The sequence below is a fragment of the Leptonychotes weddellii genome, chromosome 10 (assembly GCF_054177405.1).
Source record: "Leptonychotes weddellii isolate Sample4059 chromosome 10, ASM5417740v2, whole genome shotgun sequence".
Classification (NCBI taxonomy): domain Eukaryota; kingdom Metazoa; phylum Chordata; class Mammalia; order Carnivora; family Phocidae; genus Leptonychotes; species Leptonychotes weddellii.
Window position 1 is genome coordinate 87,403,173 of NC_138378.1, and position 20,557 is coordinate 87,423,729.

At 48.2% G+C, this 20,557-nt stretch overlaps 1 long non-coding RNA gene across 3 annotated transcripts in view; it reads left to right on the forward strand.

Annotated features, from left to right (window-relative positions):
* Positions 1–20,557, forward strand: part of LOC115942527 (uncharacterized) — a 56,501-nt gene that overhangs the window by 6,803 nt on the left and 29,141 nt on the right. Inside the window, exons 2-3 of one of the 3 annotated variants that reach the window (XR_014138202.1) lie at positions 6,857–6,980; positions 7,357–15,217. This is a non-coding gene — a long non-coding RNA (uncharacterized LOC115942527). Of the gene's footprint in view, positions 1–6,856; positions 19,419–20,557 lie in introns of those variants that run through there. The other 2 variants (XR_014138201.1, XR_014138203.1) reach the window with 2 other exon arrangements.

Sequence of the window (20,557 nt, forward strand, 5' to 3'; positions counted from 1 at the left end):
AACAGCACAAATCTACAGTCTCACAGTTTGAGTCCAGGTCCAGTGTAACCGAATTCTCTGCCCAGGGTCTCATGTGACGGCGGAAATCAAGGTGTCAGCCAGGGCTACGGTTCTCAAGTGGGCTCAGGGTGCTCACTCAAGCTCACCGGCTTTTGGCAGAATTTATTTCCTTGCCATTACAGGACTGAAGTCCTCGCGGTTGTTTTGCGAGCTGTCGGCCAAGGACTACCCTCAGCTCATAGGGGCTGCCCAGGAGTTCTTGCCGTGTGGCCCCATAGAAAGTTCACCACATAGATGGTTGCTTTCTTCCAGGCTAGCCAGAGCACAGCTATGTGACTTTTTCTTCTACTACCAATCGGACAAAACTTTCTATTTTTAAAAACCTCGTGTGATTAAGTCAGACCCACTCACCCAGATAATATCCTTATTTTAAGATCAACTGATTTAGGACATTAATTACACCTGCAAAATCTCTTCACAGCAGCATTAGGTTAGTGTTCGAGTGAATAACTGGGAGAAAATGTGCATCCACCAGAGGCTAGAGATTTGGGGCACCATCTTAGAATTGCCTACCACCGTAAGATTTAGCAAATAGAGAAGATGAGGAAGATCAATCTAGGACGAGGATACAGGGTGAGCAAGGATTCTGGGAGACTGTGGGAAAACGATAGAAAAGTTAGTGCCATGTTTCCAACAAACATGGAAGAGTAGATTCTGGAGAAATCCGCCAAGTCAAAAATCCCTAAGATCCTGGGGAAACTATTAAAACCCTATTAAAAACTATTAAACATACAGCAAGGCTGAGCTGGCAAGAATGGGAGGAAATCCCTCAGAGGCAAGTGTGAACCTGGAGAAGTGAACAGGAGCCAGACTTTGCCGTGGAGCCCCTGTTAATTCTGGCCAAATGGGCTACAAAGATAGAGGACAAACTTAGACTGAAGTGGGATATGAGAGTAGACTGGAAATCCTTATGAATACCCAGAACCTTCAAAAGATAGAAACTTTAGTGGATATTGTCAGATCTTGCTCCCCAAAGGAAACAGTGGCATACATGCCATAGACCATTACTTGCCTTAAGATATCCTATTTTATTTTTATTTTATTTATTTATTTGAGAGAGAGTGTGTGCACAAGAAGGGGTAGCGGCAGAGGGATAGCGAGAAGCAGACTCCCCACTGAACAAGGAGCTAGATGCGGGGCTCCATCCCAGGACCCTGAGATCATGACCTGAGCCAAAGGCAGACACTTAACCAACTGAGCCACCCAGGTGCCCCAAGATATCCGATTCTAGTTCAGAATGGAGCCAAAAGAAAAAAGTTGCCCCTGAGAATTTCTAATCAAAAGCCTGTTCTTATGCAAGTTTGGGGCTGGAATTCATACCCGTTTTGTGATCAAAAACCTTTTAAAATGGTCGTAGGTTCTCAGGGTCCTGGGATCCAGCCCCATGTTCCCCAGTCAGGCTCTGCACTCAGGCGGGAATCTGCTTGAGATTCTCTCTCTCCCTCTCCCTCCCCCTGCTCATGCTCACTCACACCCTCTGTCCTCTCTCTCGCTCTCTAAAATAAATAAATCTTTATAAATAAATTAATAATAAATAGATAAGCAAGTCATCTTGCAAAATCAAGGGCAAAATAAAAGCATTTTCTGACAACAAAAATTGATGGACATACCCTAAGTAATGGAATTTGCAAGGGATGTACGTTAGAGAGAAAGATGATCTTGGAAGGTCTGAGATGTCAGAAGTAGAATATGAATCAAAGGCACAAGTGAAAGAGTTAAAAAGTGAAACTTGATTCTGAGAAAACAACCAGCTGAATGCACAACACCATGGAAATCATTCATGAGCACCCTAAGATTGGGAGAAAAACATGTGTAGGGGAGCAATGGGAGATTAGATTGGGACCAGAATTTGAATGGTTTACCAGCCAAAGGTGTTTAGACTTTATTCTCCTGGCAGGAGGAAGATACTGAGTTTTATTATTATTATTATTATTATTAAAAGATAAGATGCCTGGGAGCAGGACCCAGTGAGGGAGGCTGGGCATGAGACAATAGGAAGTGGGGACGATAGGAGGGGACTCCACAGCTGGAAAGCCCTATCTAAGGGGACAGTCACTGCTCAGGTCTTGCCCACTGCTGCCATGTGACAGTTGAGCACCCTGTGTTGCCAGATCTTTGGTTTTCCAGAGAGGCTATAATCTGAGGTTTTGGTCAGTTTGGGTTTTCTCAGTTTAAAATAGAGCCACAAATTCAATTTTTTGAGAAAATTGCATCACGAATGAACATGTATGGTGAAACAAAACTTTCACGTGGAGGGCCTGAGGGCTTGTGACATCTGGACTAATAAAAGTGATGATGTGGAAACACTGATTTGGTGGAGTGTGCAAGGTCGGCTTGCAAGGCTATTCCCGGCTCTGCTGCCTCTTCAAAAACTTATCTTGCCTGGTCAGGTTTGGTTTCATTTCTTTACTCAACGATGCTCTCATATTATCAACAAGGCTGTTAAGTCCTTACAGGTGGGCGTCTTATCTTTGAACACACCACAGGATAGAGCACACTGCCTGGCTGTCAGAGGGTAGGGTAGACAACCTGGTGAGAAATTAGCTCCCTTCTTCTCCCTCCTCTAAGTCTGGTCCTCAAAGAATTAGGGGTATTGTCTCCTCCCTTCAGCCCCTCAGGGTTGCTCTACCCTAGGGATTTGGGTTTCCCTTGCCCAACGTCTAGTGGATGGCCTCCTAAAGAAGGTGAGACCTAGGGGCACCTGGGTGGCTCAGTTGGTTAAGCGACTGACTGCCTTCGGCTCAGGTCATGATCCTGGAGTCCCTGGATCAAGTCCCGCATCGGGCTCCCTGCTCAGCAGGGAGTCTGCTTCTCCCTCTGACCCTCCCCACTCTCATGTGCTCTCTCTCATTCTCTCTCTGTCAAATAAATAAATAAAATCTTAAAAAAAAAAAAAAGAAGGTGAGACCTATGCCCAGTTCCCCTAAAATGCCCTTGGAGGTAAAGAACCTTCTTTAGGAATGCCTGAAGATGGCCAAGTGCTGACCACTAAAGGCCACAACTAGGCAGGAAGCTGGAGGTCCTGTGGTGGAGACCATGGCTGGCCTGTGTGTGATGAGGGCCTCTCCATGGGCCCTGGAAGCAGCAGATGTCCAGAACCAGACATAGAGGTAAGTGGTAACCAAAAAACAGAGGAGGACCCTAACCTACTTTCCTGGTACCATATAAGGTCTAGAGCTCTTCTACCATCACCTGGGAGAAGAAGGGAAACTCCAACAGTGGCTAATGTCAGTCATCTGGTCAACCAGACACAAGCAGATTTAGAAAACAATTGGCACTATTGTGCCAATCCCGTGGGCACCTGTGAAATGTTTGTAGATGGCAGGAGCTCTACCAGCAATGGAAGTTGAGGGAGGTGGGAGAGGGGAGTTGGTAGAAATGGGAGAAGTGACCAAGCCTTGGATCACCAGAAACATGTCACCACCTCTGCTTATCCCAGAGGGGCACTCATCCTTTGTGATCATTTTCCTAGAGTCAACAAGGAAAAATCATAGCTTTTCCACTTTATATACACTTAAAATAATGATTTTTTTTTTAAAGATTTTATTTATTTGACAGATAGAGAGTACAAGTAGGCAGAGTGGCAGGCAGAGGGAGAGGGAGAAGCAGGCTCTCCGCTGAGCAGGGAGCCGGACATGGGGCTCGATCGCAGGACCCTGGGATCATGACCTGAGCCGAAGGCAGCCGCTAAACCGACTGAGCCACCCCGGTGCCCCAAAATAATGATTTTTTTAATGAAGGGTAAGAGACCTACCAAAAATTCCAAAATCATCAATGCAAATCTCAATGAATTATCTCTAAATGAACAGACCATGTCAAAAACTGGTCAAAAAACAGAACATTGCCTACCTTCCCAAAGCCTGCCCTGTGGCTCCTTCTGGTCACCACCCTCACCTTCCTCCTGTGATGGCAGCCACTCCTGTGACTGCCAGCCCTTAGATTTTTTCAGCCTGCTTTCGAATTTTACGTAAAAGAAATCCTGCAGCGTGGACTCTGTGTCTGGTTCCTTTCGCTCACATCGAGTTTGGGAGTTGCATCTATGTTGCTGCATGAAGCTTTACTTTGTTCATTTCCATTGTTGCATAGTATGGAAATACCCCAATTTATAAAATCCCCTTGATGGACATTTGGGTTGTTTCAAGTCGGAGACTATAACAAAGAGTGCTGCTGTGAATGTTCTTGCTCGTGTCTGTTGGTGGCTTAGGGTTGGTTTTTAAACCTTCAAGAAGGCAAAGAGCAATCTTAAGAGAGTAGTGGAATGATGGGGAGTCCTGGGTTCATCTCACCATAATTACTCATGATTATAACATTTTACTGAACTAAAATGATCTGAAAATACCCTGTGACAGTTCCCAGCATTTTCCTTGTACTCGGTATAGCTACACGTAGACACTTAAAAACTCAAAAAGAGTCAGAAATGGAAGCAATCCTCTCTGTCACCCAGCCCAGAATTTCCCAAACTTCAGTTTTACGAAGGCGGTCTTTGTGATTTTTGCTGTATGCTTGTACCACGTGGACTATCACTTCATATTTTTCTTTCAACTGTCTAACTTTTAACATTCGAAGATCCACTCTTGGGGCGCCTGGATGACTCAGTCGGTTAAGCATCTGACTTCCACTCAGGTCATGATCTCAGGGTTCCCCGCTCAGTGGGGAGTCTGCTTGTCCCTCTCCCTCTGCCTCTCCCCCTGCTTGTGCACGCTCTCTTTCTCTCAAATAAATTAATTAAAATAAAATAAAGATCCACTCTTGCCTTATCCTAAGAAATAACAGCTATGAACTCATAGCTTTGATGGGTGGCTACATTGCTTTTATTATACATTAAAACAAACATGTAACTATTCAGATACGTTTGTCAGTCCGCTACCTGTGTGAGATATTCTCTGTTGCCTCCTTCTGGTCCATTGCTTCCCCTGTTCTGTCTGGAAGCTGACCTCCACACACTGCCTCCATCGGCTCCCTTGCCCTCTGCCTTTGCATGTGTTCAGCTGAGAGGCACTGAACGGGGGCTAGAAGTCAGGGCATGTCTCCCTACCCCAGCTGGTGGTTGGCTCCATTCTCTATCAGAGTCTACAGGTCTGGCCGGGCAGCCGTCTCTACAGTGAATAGTGTTATCTCCTTGCCTCTCCAGATGTTGCAGTTCCCTGGCATTTTACCATTTCTTGGCTCCCTTTTGTGCCCATCCCTTTATAAACAATCCCTTACTCAGCCTTCTTCAACTTCCCCTTTCATGAGGCCATCTGTTTCCTGCTAGGAGGGATGTGATATCAAGCACCATCAATGGTGGGCATGCATTCCTTGTTCTGTACAGGCGCTAGCTGAGACCCAGGAGGGAGCTCATGAATCCAAGCTCCCCCCCGCCGCCGGCGCCCTGAGTGCTGGAGCTGGGAATGATCTCCTTGGTTCAACGGGTTTTTCACAGTGGATGCTGCTCCTCAGGGGAGAAACTGGTCAGTTCTGCTAAGTGTTCAGGTGTTCAATATTGCAAGTCCTCTTTCTAATCCTCTCTCTCTTACCCTCTCTTCCCTGTCCTAATTTTCTTTTTTTTTTTTTAAAGATTTTATTCATTTATTTGACGGAGAGAGAGAGAGAACAAGTAGGCAGAGAGGCAGGCAGAGGGAGAGGGAGAAGCAGGCCTCCCGCTGAGCAGGGAGCCGGATGCGGGGCTCGATCCCAGAGCCCTGGGATCATGACCTGAGCCGAAGGCAGCGGCTTAACCGACTGAGCCACTCAGGCGCTCCCTAACTTTCTTTTTTTTAACTGTGCCCCAGACCAAACTGGATCTCAGCTCCCTTATTTTTTCCCTCCCCTAACCTAATACTGACATACGGCATGCATCAGCCCTCCCAGCGCCCATACCTTTGTTCAGACATACCTGCATTTCGCTTCTCTCCTTTGATCATGAATCCTTCCCAGAAAAGGCCCAGAGGCCTGACCCAAACATCTCTTCCTCTATGAGCCTGCTGTGTAAACTTTTCCCTCTGTCCAGAAATAATCATTGCTTCCCCTATTCTCCCATAGCTCTACCTTAGTACTGGCCCAAGTGGTAACGAGTTGTGTGTGTGTTTTTCCTTGACGACACCGCGGTCCCTTCTCTGAACGATCATGCTGAACCCCTTGGAATGACCAGCACCCAGCCCCGAGCCTGGCCCAAACCCTTCGCAGTGCTATGTTGAATTAAATTGCATTCATTAAGCCATTAAGAACATTAAAGCATGAAAGATGTTCTAAGAGGTCACAGATGAATTCCTACCCTACTAATTTGTAGTGATTACTTATTTTAAAATGGTACGTTGAGGGTGTGGTCTGAGTTGAGGGTGGAATCAGGGGTGCCTCCCCCAGTTTCTTATTCTTCCCCCGCTGGAAAGGGGTGAGGAAATGGTCATCTAGTTTCATTATGGGTTATGGGTCCTCCAGCTGAGGTCCTCAGATGAGCAGCATCGGACCCACACACTGTGGAGTGAGTGTGCAGGCACCGTGTGCATGAGAGGGAACAGAAGGGGGGTGGGGCTCAGAGTGCTCTTTGAATGCCGGAAGGCGCCCAGCTCCAAAGAGCACTTGGACTTTGGACATAAAGGAGGGCTTCTTGATAGCCAGTGTCTGAGGTCAAGTTAAAGCTCCTGTGAATTATAAATTGTCCCTTCTCTTGGGTTTTTCCTCTGTGCATGGATCTCCCATGGGGGAAGGGATGTGCATGGATCTTCCTTGAGGAAAGGTAGCTTTGGCCTCAGGAGGCAGCTTATCTGGGATCTAGGCATTTGAATGCAGAGTTATGACCCTGTCCTTTTTCTTGCAGACATAGTTCTTGTGAGCATCTGTCCGGGGCCTGAGCTTGGGAGGCAAGTCTGTTGTAGAGAGCATCCAGCAACTATACCAACAAGGGCCTCCATGTTTACCACTGATGATGGGCTCACCCACAGGTAAGTCAATTCCCAGCTCTGAGCACTTCAGGGACCTTGAACTGTGAGCTAGGGTGGCTGCATGCTGTCAGGACAGGGTTCTCCAAAGGGGCCAAGATCTTACATGGTGATCTTACCTCTTGGGAAAGCTGGAGGTTGGCTCTCCAGGGCAGGCTCCCCACAGGGGAGCAAAGAATTAGGATGGAGCACTGGGTTTGGGATTGATGGGTGGCCTGGGGCTTATTGCTCACTATTCTCTTCTCTTTATTCTGTCTCACCCCGAGCTGAGGGAAGAGGCCTTGACAATGGATAGAATTTAGGGGATCCTGACCATGGCTTCCAACCCAGCTAGTGGCAGTGTACCCAGAGGAGCTCCCTAGCTCTTGTTCTCTCTCAGGTCCTCTGGATACCCTCCCCACTGCACCTTACCCTGGGATACTGCCCCACACCTGGGCCGTCACAGCCCCCTCCCCGCCATGCACGCTGAGGAAAGGGCCCCAAACTGGACATCGGGCGCCCTGGGTGTGAGTCTCACTTCTGCCAACAACAACTACTGTGTATTCTTGGGCAAGTCCCTTAACCTCTCTGGGTCTTGATTCCCTCAGCTGTAAGAGGGAGATAATAATCCTGTAAGGCCCTCAGTGTTACTTTGGGGATCAAGATAATGAGTGTGAAAATCTTTCATTTACTCCAAATGTGATTAGCATTTATTATTATTTGTCCTGGAAACTCTTCCTTCCTCGGGGCCCTGCTAAGTGAACCAAAGTGTGAATGGTTAATAATGAACTTTTAGTTTCTCCTTCCAGACAATTATTTGCACTTATAACCAAGATGTTCCATGCCTGCATTCAGAGGAAAGAGTAGGGAATAAATTCGAGGTTCACAGGCATGCTGGCAAAGAGCATCCTCCCAGCAGGAGGTCCTGCTTCCTTCACTGGATACTCTGCTGGCATCATCATCTCTCCTCATGAAAGGATGGACATTGGTATCTACGTCAGGGAAGTCTTTGTGCAGAAGGCTGAGGGGAGAAGAATGTCCAAGGACAAACATTTGCTGGTGAACCCAACTTCACAAACGTCCTTCATTGGTCACACTTGCTTGGTACCCAGCTGATGCGTCCATGAGACTGTTCTCAGCCGAACACACCACAGCATTGGGAAAGGGAAAGAATTCTTTCCCTGAATTCCTGTGTTATGCTGGTGAAGGGAGAGAAGACTGCCAAAAATTTCGTAACGTTTGAAGGCCCCTGTCCTGGTGCAGGTATTTGTCTGCATTCGGATAGGTCGGTGGCTGCTTTCTCTCTTGCTCAACACTTCCTCCTGCATTCCGTCCGCATTCTTGTTTCCCATCCAAAGGCCTCCACTCCTTTTCCAGCAATTTCTGTTCTCTAGGCCCCCATCTCCTCCTCCTCCCATGAATACGGACCCAGGTATATCTGAGACTTTCCTCGTTGACTTTGGCACAGCCCCCCATTGCCTCTCCCAGAGTCTGGTTCATAAATTCATTCTTCCATCAGTCTAACTCAATTCTAGATGTCACCCTCCTGTTTCCCAACTCTCCTCAGGTTCCTCACTATCTACCAAATTAACTGCCATCCTCTAAGACTTGCCTTGGAGGCTGTCCTCCCCCTAGTCCCCAGGGAAGCTGCTGGTACAGACCTGGGCTGGCCACACCGTTTCCCCGGGTTGGCACAGCCTGTTCAGGGTACAGAGCCCCAGAAAGAGGCATTTGACCCCAGATATTGGCCCATTGTTCCTGCTGGCCTCCGTGCTCTCTCAGGCACCTGCTAGGCCCAGCCAGCCTTTTGGACCTCATCTACTTTTCCCTTACTCCTGCCTGCCCTGCTCCCTGGCCCAGTGCCCTACTCACGCCTCTCTTAAAAACCTCTCCATAGCCTGTCTCTGTACATTTGTTATACCATTCCTTCCACCCAAAGTTCTTTAATTTACCCCTCACAGTGCCCCCTGCCCCAGCCCCCCAGCCCATCTGAGTGGCACTTCCTCAACCAAGGGAGCATGGATGGAGCACGCTCATATGGTAGGGGATCTGGGCCAGCTGTTTACCACGGGACCCAAGCTGCTGGCCGTGTCTTTAGATTTTTCCTCTTGGGCTGCTCAGACTCCCCAGAGAGAAATCTTCCAGGCTCTTGCCTGGAGGGTGGGGTCAGGCTGCGTGTGTGTTTAAGCCCCAAGTGGCAAGAAGGGCCGGGAGTCCTTAAGTTTAAAAATCAATGACATCAGTCCTTAATCCTTCTGTTTTCCATGCTGTACCCCGCACTTAGAGGCCCCCATCCCGAGACCCACTCTTACCCTCTCAGGGGAGGAAAACTGCAGACTTCTGCTGGGGCAAGACAGGGGCAGGCACCCAGCCGGAAGGAGTCGAGCCTGCCTCAAGGGACATAGAGACTGCTTCCCAAGGGCAAACACTGCTTGCAGTGTGTTCAAAGTAATTTACATATATAAGCATATATTTACATATTCACATATTTAAGTTTACCCCTCAAACCACACTTCTCCCAGCTCTCTGCACTTAACCCCACCCATCTGAGTCTGACTGTCTGACGCCCTGACCTCTGGTCCTAAGCTCCTGGGGCTCCCACTTTCTCCTTTTGAGGAGCCTGTGGTATGAAATGTTCATCCTAGCTTTCTCCAAGTCAGGCTTGGAATCGGGCTCAAAAGTCTGCCTGGTCCGTTATTCCACATCTGTTTGCTTTCCTACTTCCAAAATGTTAGTGCCGCTGTCTCCTCATAAAATCCTTTCCTGAGAAACATCACTGCATGTACATTCATGGGCTAACTGATGTTGATGCATCTGGAGAGAGCTGTCCACCCACCTGACCCGCCACAGCCAACTCGGCACCCTGACTTCGAGACCCTCCCAGACTTTTCCCTATGGGCCTCTTCATTTGGCTGGTCCTGATCTATAACCCTTACAATAAAACCAAAGTTGTAAGTCTAGCACCTTTCTGAGTTCTGTGCATTATGCCAGTAAACATGCTCACGGGGGGAGTGGGAAACCCCAAATCTGTAGCCGGTTGGTCAAAGCATGGGTGGCCTGGGGACCCCTGAACTTTTGTCTGGCATGTGAAGCCAGGGCAGTGTCGCTGGAGACCGTCCTTCACCCGTGTAGCGTGCACTAACTCAGGGCAGTTAGCTTCAGAACTGCATTGCAGTCCTGCCCACACAGCCGGGTGCTAGGGACGAAGAGGTCACAGAGGGCCAAGTGACGTTTTCCGGACTTCACCTGCCCTTGCAATCAGGGCCTTCTCCTCCACGGCCAACCTCAGACGTAATGGACTATGCGAGTTTCCCCAGGCCTGATAGGTACAAATGAGGTTGTGTTCATGACCTTACTTCTCAGCTTCTTCCCTACATCCAGCCCTGCAAAGGGCCCGTGCCCATGGGAATTTCTGGGGGTGCCTGGGTGGCTCAGGTTTGCTCATGAACAAGTCTGGTCCGCTCTTTCTGAGGTCTGCTGGACACTGCTGCTTCCCCGGGGTGACACCATTTTGGATATATTCTGCTTGCCTGTTTGGATGAGTTGTATCATCCAGGCTGTTTTGTCCTGGCTTCGGGTCAGGTTCAGCGCATGGTAGGCACTGGAGGCAGGGGTTGGAGGAGCGTGAGGTCAGGGTATTTATTCCCTGCTCCCTCCCTGCAGGGAGTTGGCTGATTCTCCTAAGAAAGTCTACAGCTGGCGCAGTTGGGGCGCCTGGGTGGCTCAGTGGGTTAAGCTGCTGCTTTTGCTGCCTTTGGCTCAGGTCATGATCTCAGGGTCCTGCGATCAAGCCCCATGTGGGGCTCCCTGCTCAGTGGTGAGTCTGCTTCTCCCTCTGTCCCTCCCCTTGCTTGTGTGCACACGCTCTCTCTCTCTCAAATAAATTCTTAAAAAAAAAAAAGAAAGGCTACAGCTCTTATCGGGTGGCCCATATGCTAACCGCTCCCTCACTAGTCCCCTGGAGGGCTGGAGGTAAAAGCTTCACCACCCCTTGTGGGTTTCCCTCTACACTGCCCACAGCGTTGTAAATGGTCCTTCTCAAGCTCTCCTCAGATGGCCATGTTGAGAGGCCATTTGCTTCCTGTTGAGACCCTGACCACACAGACATCACTGCTGTTTCCGCTGGATACACATCCTCAGAACCACCCCCCTCCCCAGGGACATCACCAATGATCCTACGGCATCCTATTAAAAAGCAGAGCTGCCCTCATGCCCACGGTGCACGGTTGCCTCTGGCAGTGCGGGAGGGACCCCCTCTCCCTGTTCTGTGTCCCTCTGCAACAGGGCCTCAGAGAGGTACTACTCATGGCCCCAGTGGTTTCTAGCATTTTGAGGGAAACAGCTCCTTCTGTTTGACGTGCATGAGGCTGAGGGAGGAGTCCCAAGACGGGGAGGTGCTGAGCTGGAAGGAGCTAGGGCACCATGCTCTCACAGACAAGTGCTGCATTCGGGCTGGGGGCCGGAGCCAGGGGCTGGCCGAGCCACTAAATGGCTGTGTGACCTTGGACAAGTCACTCTCACTTTCAGGTAGGTTTCCTCTCCCATATCACAGGGGTTGGACTCGGTGATTCTCAAACTGCTCTGGGTCCCCAGCTTCCCTTTGGCCAGAATAGCTCTTGTTTGATCTATTCTTAGAATCTGGGCTTTTGTGAAGATTTCCTTTAAAGTATGATTCCATTGCTTTAAAACTGTTGGAAAACATCTGGACTAGAAGGTTCTAAGGTCCCTTCCAGTCTCAACATTTTTGAACATAAAATCACCCTTGTCTTCCTCAGCATTATGCCAGGGAGGGTCTGGTTCCAAGATTTAATGGGAAACTAATGATTAAAGGCCCATCTCCTGCCAGGCTCTCTGCCATGGCAAATCTACCATGACTGGGTAAATGGTTTTGCTCCCTCCCCATCCATCCTCAGCACCTTCTCACTTACTTCTCATTTACTTCTGCCACTATTCCCAGGTGAGGAAAAAGAAAGGGAAATTTTAAATCAGTTGCATAAAATGCAAACCAGCCCGGTGAACAAAAATGTGAAAAAAGATGGGGGCTTTAACAGGTTGACCTCGGGAGCCTTGCAAAGCCTTCATCCATGGCGATGGAAGCTGGCAGCCCCTCAGTAGTCTGTCCCAGACATTTGGTGCTAGAGAGGATTATAGAGCAGTGATTGATAGTTTGGACTCTGGGGTCAAAAGGATATGGGTCAAATTCTGGTGCCAGCATTAACTCATTGATTGATATTGACTGAGTTACTTAACCATGCTGAACCTTTTCTCATAATCTGTAAAATCAGAGTAATAATAATAATATCTACCTTATAGAGTTGTCATGAAGATTAAGTGTGAGATAATACATGTGTGATGTTTAGCACAGTGCCTGGTACATAGAAAGTATCCAAGAAATCAGCTATTTATGGTTATTGTCATTACACTATTTCTCTTGGCTTCCAGGAAGCGCAGAGGTCAGATCTCAATCAAGTGTTTAGCTGAGAACCCTCCTAAGCATCATTCTCTCCCCCTCTGCTCCATGTCATAGCTTCTTAACATGGTTATCACTTATCGAATTCTTAGTATATGGCAGAACTTAGAGACACTACCCAACACCTAGCACAGTGCTGGGAATACTATCGATAACTCGATATATGATGGTAGAATAATCGAATGATCTTATTCAATACTCCCAGCAACTCTGAGAAGTAGGTATCATTGTCTCAATTAGAGGAGACATGTTTTTGTCATAATTGTGCAGCATGTGCGGCTGCTTCCTGATTGTGGGGCATCTGCTCTTGCAAGAGGGTCCCCCTCTGGATGCTGGGATGGTGGAAAGCTCCCCTTGACCTCTGGCAGCAGAAGCATGGACATATGAACTAAAGACAGCCAATCAGATCCTCCCCTGAGACTTTTAAATCCAGACTGAACAATGTAATCAGAATCCCTTCTGGTGGGGCTGACCGCTAGGGCACCCAGTGGCCTGTGGCTTCGGTGGCCCCAGGGCCAGCAGTGACAATGGTGCGGCAGAGGGCCCCGGGCCCAGCTACCTGCAATTCATTTTGAAAGGGGGGAGAAGTATTGTAAATGACATTATATGATGTTAGTTTCGCAAGAAAGTTTCTACATCTTGCCGGCCTTTCCAGTGTTCCCTTTCCTTCTGTAGATTGTGTTTCCTTATCATTCAATCCACTTCCCTCACTCCCAAGGGACTCCTCTCTCAGGACGCTTGCCCTCCATCTCTTCGGCAGGTGTCCAGATGGCTCTGATTGCCTCTAAGAAGATGAAGCAACACCTCTCCAGCTTTTCTACTCCTCCCCCCCCCCACTCCATCCTCCTTCTGCCCACTTTATGCTCAAACTACGCCAACTCAGGGCAGTTGGTGCTCTTCTCCTTTAGCAGATGAAAACCCCAGGAGGAGTCTTTCTGTCACACACAGACGTGCTGGGGTTGAGAGCTGCCTCATACATTTTTCTTAAGGAAAAAAGGCCTTTGAGCAAACCGACATCGGTTGGCTTTTGTTGATTTCTTTTTCATTCCCTTCTTGAACTCCTCCTTTGCACCAGGCATGTGGTAGACTCCATGGGGGATCCTGAGGAAAAAACACATGTACGTAAATAAGAAAAAGAATATTGGGCTTGGCATTAGGAGACCTGGGATGGAACCCTGGTGTGGTCGCTCACTATCTGCCAGAACTTGGATAGGTTCCCTTACCTCTCTGAGCTTCGGTCTCCTTCTCTATGAAATGTGCCCATCCACACACATATTCTATGGGTTACTGGGAAGCTTAAAGAAGAGGGCATTTAAGCACTCATCAAAATCGCCGGTTCAAGGGAGACATCCCATAGAAATGTGTTTCTGTCCATTGAAAGCACCCCCCTGATGACAGAGCCCTAAAGGAAGATGCTCCATGTCTCCAATCACCCTAAGTTGGGGGGAGGGGGCAGGAGCTTTTGGGAGTCAGGGCACCTGGCAACGTGAGAAAAACCACTTGCAATTGTGTTAAATGTTGGTTTGCATGAGCCAAATATCTTTTTATGTTCTTGGCAAGAAAGCTTATAAAACAGAGCAGGGAGGGACCCTGAACAGCCAGCCTCATCAGCAGATGAGGGAGGGTGAGTGGAGGGAGGAGGGCGCCAGGAGAGAAGGGGCTAGAAAGAAGAGCTGAAAACAGCCATGGCCCATAACTGAAGGTTGTCTAAATAGTCCTCGAGTCCAGTTTCCCCGTGGCCTTAAGGTGTGTGTGTGGAGGGGTGCAAACACACTGGAAAGATGGTGTGGACCCCATGGGTGCTGGTGTCAGGACCTAAGTCCCAGTCTTGTGTCGAACACTGATGAGGTGAATGAACTGGGAGGGCCACCTAAGCTCTCTGAGCCTTCGCTTCCTGTGTGGTAATGAAGGGGAGAACACTAGTGCTTGCCTCACGGTGGTAAAAACAGTTAACAGGTGGTTCCTTTTTTTTAACAGTTTATTGAGATATAGTTCACATACTATAAAATTCACATCTACCTGGCTCCATATTTTCCTTGGACCAGCACTACAAGGGTGTGTTCTTTTCATGTCAAATAGCAGGAGCTGAGGAAGCTGAGCAGAGACATATGATGCCCCTTGGGGCCTCTTGGGTCATTCCTGCCCACACTCCACTGACCACAAAGCCAGTCACACGGTTACGTTGACATCAGTGGCAAGAGGTAGGAGGCTCGTGCTAATGGGAAGGGCTGCAAAGTCACATGGCAAAGGGTGTGACTGTAAAATTCTACTGCCGGAAGGATCTGAAGCCTGGTGAACAATGGCACGTCCTATGACTGAGGACAAGAAATGCCTAGACATGCAGGATGAGTGGGTTTTGGTCCCCCAGGGCTTCCCAGGAGCCCATGCTTTTCTTTCTTTCTTTCTTTTTTTAAAAGATTTTATTTATTTGACAGAGAGAGACACAGGGAGAGAGGGAACACAAGCAGGGGGAGTGGGAGAGGGAGAAGCAGGCTTCCCGCTGAGCAGGGAGCCTGATGCAGGGCTCGATTCCAGGACCCTGGGATCACAACCTGAGCCAAAGGCAGACGCTTAATGACTGAGCCACCCAGGCGCCCTGATGCTGCTTTTCTTACGACAACCAACTTCTGCTCTAGCTTCCTGCTCCTGAGGGCCCCACTTTCAGGTGGGGGACTGTGCTAGCCCAGCCTCTCACATAAGCTTTCTAGACCACAGTTCCTAGTTCCTGGCTCACCAGCTACCCTGTAGCCACTTCCTCTGAGGTTCTGCCAAGAGAATCAGGCCTTCCAAGAGGCTCAGGTCTCCTTCATGTGCAACAGGCTGCGGTCAGACCCCTTTGCTCCCGTTCCCAGGGGTCCAACTGACTTCAGACCCCTTTCTCCTGTTCAGTCTCCCAAAGACAACTTTCTCATGCTGCTTTCCTGCACAATAGGGCCTGATGATACATCTGGCAGAGAGCAAAGACCCACATAGCCAGGCCCTCAATTCACAGAAAAGTCTGTTTATCTTTCCTGGGGTAAGACAGAGGCTCCAATAGTGAAAATTCAGAACTCAGATTAGCTTTTCAAAGGGTGACCTTTCCATAGTTGACATTCTCAATAAATGCCCCTGCAAAATTGCAATTGATTGAGCTTAAAGCAAAATCCTGAAAGGTTTGGTCAACATTTTGGTGTAAAGAACCTTCTGGGCACTCCAATATTGCCAGTCTGCTTAGTCTGCTTCCATTAGTAATGTGAATAAGCATTTTCTTGGGTACAGCCCAGAGTTAGCACCAATTATGAAAACTATGCAGAAGCTGGTTGAATGAGGAGCTGGTTAAAACGGCTTTCTTCACTAAGAGCTGTTGTCTCTCTGTCACCACCTTTTCTCCCCATGGAGATTGTTTCATTGTGGTCTTTGCAGGCTGATTTCTAAACATCCCGCCTTTCAAGAAGGTGACAGAAAACAAGCCACAAGTGCCTTATGAAGTTAAACATTCACTTATAACCCAGGAATTCTACTCCTGGGCATTCTTACTCCAGCAAATGAAACTTCTACCCACCCCCCACAAAGATTTGTACATCAGTGTTCATAGCAGCTTTATTCTTTAAAAAAACAAAGATTTATTTATTTATTTATTTATTTATTTATTTATTTATTTGAGGTGGGGAGGGGCAGAGGGAGTGGGAGAGAGAATCTCAAGCAGACTGCCCGACGCCAGGCTCAATCCCATGACCCTGAGATCATGACCTGAGCTGAAACCAAGTGTTGGAGGCTTAATCGACTGAGCCATCCAGGCGCCCCAGCAGCTTTATTCTTAATAGACAAAAACTGGGAGAACCCAAATGTCTATCAACAGCTGAGTGGATAAACAGACTGTGGAATATACATACAATGGAAAACTCTTCTGCAATAAAAAGGAAGGACAGCCAAAATATGTGACAACACAGATGAATCTCACAGATATTATGCCGTGTGAAGGAAACCAGACACGGAAGACTATACTGCATAATTCCAGTATTACAACACTGTTTTAGTCAGTCCGGGCTGCTCTAGCAGAATACTATAGACTGGGTGACTTACAACAACAGAAATTTATTTCTCACAGTACTGGAGGCTGGGAAGCCCAAGATCTAAGTGCCAGCAGATTCCATGTCTGGTGAGAGCCTGTATCCTGATTCAGAGACGGCCATCTTCTTGCACCTTCATAGCCCAGGCCCTCGGAAAGGCACATACACACAGGACACAGGGGTGTGCATCTCTCTGGGATTCATTTTATAAGAGCACTAATCCCACTCATGAGGGCTTCACTTCCTGAAGTCCCCACCTCCTAATACTCTGACATCAGGGGTTAAAGTTTTAACATATGAATTTTGAAGGACACAAACATTGAGTCCTCCCAGACACTCTGGAAAAGAGAAAACCAACCAATGATGAAAGAAGTCAGAACAGGTGGAATGGATTGGAACGGGGCAATAAGGAACTTTCTAGGTGATAGAAATGTTTTATATCTTCATTGATGTGGTAGTTCTATTGTGTATATATCTAGTTGTTAAAACTCATCAAACTCCATTGTTAGATTTAAGCATTTCATTGTATATAAATTATACCTCAATAAAAAATACTTTTTAAAAAACCAGGCTATTTCCTCAAGTCTTCTAAGAGAAAATTTAGGAGATCCATGTTCTAGACATTAATGGGGACATTGGTGACCTTAGAGCTGAAAAGGTGGTTGGCAACATGGGGTCAACAGCCAACTGGCCACATTTTCACTTTGTATCATCACTTAATCATTTATGAAAAACAATTTCTGAAAATGGAGTATGAGGCCCGTCCAATTAGGTTCTTAAAATAATTTTGCAAGTGGATCTCAGGTTCTGCTCAGTAAACTCCAAACATCATGAGGGGTGGCTTTTATGTCAAGGTCCCATGATGCTCCGTTGCTGAGGAGCAGGGCTTGTCCAAGCCCTCCGACCTCGGGTCTGAAGAGCCTGTGATGTATGGGTCAGATAGAGCACCTCTCCGGCCCAAGGGGAAACATGATTTTCTGAAGATACCTCAGAGTTGGAGAATTCTGGTCGCGGGGGTGGTAGGAGCTCTGGGCTAGGGGTCAGCATGCCTGCAGTGAGACTTTGCCCTTCCAATAACCTGTCCTGGCCAGTAAGTACATCCACGTAGGAACCTGCTGACATTCAACCAGAGGGAACAGTGCTGTGACCTTGGACAAGGCTTTTGTAGCTTCTCCTCTAATCTCTCCAGGGCCTCGGGACTCCTAGAACAGGACGTTCGTTAGGACTCTGCCTTGACCAAAATCCTTTCTAATCCCCACGCTGCTGTCCCTGCCAGGAAAGGCAAACATCTCCCTTGTGCTGAAGGTCTGGCTTTGTTTGATGTGGCCTGGGACTGAACCAGGCCATGCCTTTTCCCCACTTTTTCAACTAGACAAGCTTTTTAAACACAGAGCTATACTGGAAAACACACACACACACAATGCAAGGGAAGCCGAGAGCCCCTTCTCCCTCTTTGTCAAATTGTCTTTGGAATGCGCTTCCCTTCCCACTCTTCAGAGGCAGGGAGCCCTCTCCAGCGGGGGGCATCACTGGGTGCTGTCAGTTGCCAGGTGGTCCCAGCCGGTCTCCTGTTCACTCAGCCCCCTGGGACGGTCACGTACAGTGCACTGCAAGGGATTGGCTGAAGGAGGGTCGCCTTCATTCTTTTCTCCTGGCCACTGTCTTCTGAGTCTCATGCAGAATGCTGGGCGCAGCCCTTTCCTACCGCAGGCACTCGGAAAAGCACATCCACACACCCATGTGGTACTGAGCAGCCGTTCATAAATTCGTTCTCCACCAAGGATGTACAGAGGCCCTATGTGCCAGACGCAGTGCTGACCCTCAGGATAGGGCAGTGAGCAAGATTACCACCTAGCACACAGAGCTCCCTGCTAACACAGTGCTCACGGGCAGACAGAGAAGTCAGAAGGCAATTCCGGTAGAGTGGCCCATCTCACCACAGAGGAAGTGCGGCAAGAGTGTAGAGTGGGGACACTGACTCAGACTCGGAGGATTCAGGAAGTACTTGCCCAAGGGGCCTGTGTTCTAAGCTGAGATTCTAACAATAAGGTGTTCAAGTAAAGAAGGATGGGAAAGAAGTTATCTTAGAAAAAGGAACAGCGTGTGCCAAGACCCAGAGGCAAGGGAGAAACTGGTTCATTCAGAGTGAAAAGGAATGTCTCCTATTGGATGCTTAGAGCAGAAGGGAGAAGGGGAGGGAAGCCCCTCAGCTGACAGGTTTCCAAAGGCAGCGGAGTCAGTAAGGCAAGATCACGGGCTCTGGGGTAAGGCTGCCTGGAATGAATCTTGGCTCTACCACTCCTAGTTGTGTGACCTTGGAAAAGTCATATGGCCTTCTCTACCGCAGTAGAATCATTGTAGCACTCACCTCTGAAGGAGGAGGGAGACAGATATTGCAGGTAGCCGAGAACTACTTGCTGTGTGATGTGTTCATTCACATCAACCCTGATTGAGCTCCTAAACCCCTCTAGCAAGTCAGGAGTGGTTCCAGAATACACAGCAGGCTATAATTACAGTAGGTCAACCAGCTGTTACCCTTAAAAGAAAGGCTCAATATCAAATAAAAATGAAATCTGGCATCTTAATCACCAGGATAACCACAGTTCTCTCTCAAATAGCATTTTAAAAATTGCAATGTAGGGGGCGCCTGGCTGGCTCTGTCGGTGGAGCGTGCGACCCGTGAACTCGGGATTGTAAGTTCAAGCCCCATGTTGGATGTAGGGCTTACTTAAAAAAATAAAAATAAATCGTTAAAAACTGAAAAATAAATGAAAATTGCAATGTCATGTCCACACATTTGCTTTGTTGAAGTCTTAAAACTTACCTGGTGTACGGGGCAGAATGTCCTCCTTTTTACAGAAAATGAAACAGAGGCTTCTCGCCTGGAAAGTCTGGGGCCTGGAAGAGATCAGCTCTTCTGACTCCTCCATCCTACATGGCCTGGTAAGCCTGACTCCATCCCCCTGCAGCCATACCCCTGTGCCAAGCCCAATAGGACAGCAGTCCCTGCTTCCTGGGCACGCACTCACCACCATGCACACACACGCACACTGGCCCTCAGGGCTCATCAGCCACCCGGGAGGTTGCCAAGTTGCCGAGACATGGCTGTGTGGGGCTGGATGTGTGACAACTACAACCAACGTCTTCTCTTTAAGGGTGTCCCGGACACAGCAGCTTTCCAGCACTCCCCCCACCTATGTCTGGGACATGTCACTCTCTGATCTCAGCAGTCTCCTCAAAGAACAATAGTGTTGGCACAGTTCCTACCCTGCTGGACTGATACATGGGTGTGGGATTCTTTCCTATGTTAGTTTTATCTCCTGCGTTAAGCCCTTAGGGTGGTGAATTCTGTCTTCTGTTTTTCTGGTATCTACAAGGCTCCCCGCCTAGTGCCAGGCTCGTAGTTGTTACTCAATAACTACTTGCTAATCACACATTAGTAATAGGTAAATACACACTTATGGGTATGTGTCCCTATATTGTGGTGTCAAGGGAATGTGGTTAGTCATCAGAAGGTTGCTTGGGAACAGTGAAAAATAGGCAAAAAGAGTTGGCCTTGAGCCATTATTTCATAGTCTTGGTCAAGGATGGGTTAGTAAAAGGAGAATTTATCTAAGGATATAAGGCAACCTCTGGGAACACAGCTGTGAAAGCCAGGGCTCCTGGGACCTGATGGAGGAAGGCAGGGCTTCCTCCACTCTCTTCTTCCAATTCTTCCCTCCTACCTTTCTTCATCTTTGTTTCTCTTAGCTTTTCCTGCTGGCTTTTGATATCTCCTGCTTCGAAATAACCCATTGCTTCGGGTTACCATGTTACCAAAACCAGCTTCAGCTCTCCAGGGTCTTACAAGTCCAGTGGCCCACAAAACTGCAGTGGTTTCTGTGTCTCTTACTGTAAATGCCTGAGAGAGTCGAATTGGCTCAGCTTGGATCTGTTCTTCCCTCTGCTCCAATCAGTTGTGTCACAAGGGGTGGGTTCCCCCCAGAAACATGGCCACTCTGGCTGCCCCTTCTTCTGGAGGGGTGCTGAGCACTTCCCAAGTGAAGGGTCTCAGCTGTGCATTCCAAAGCTGCTGAACACAC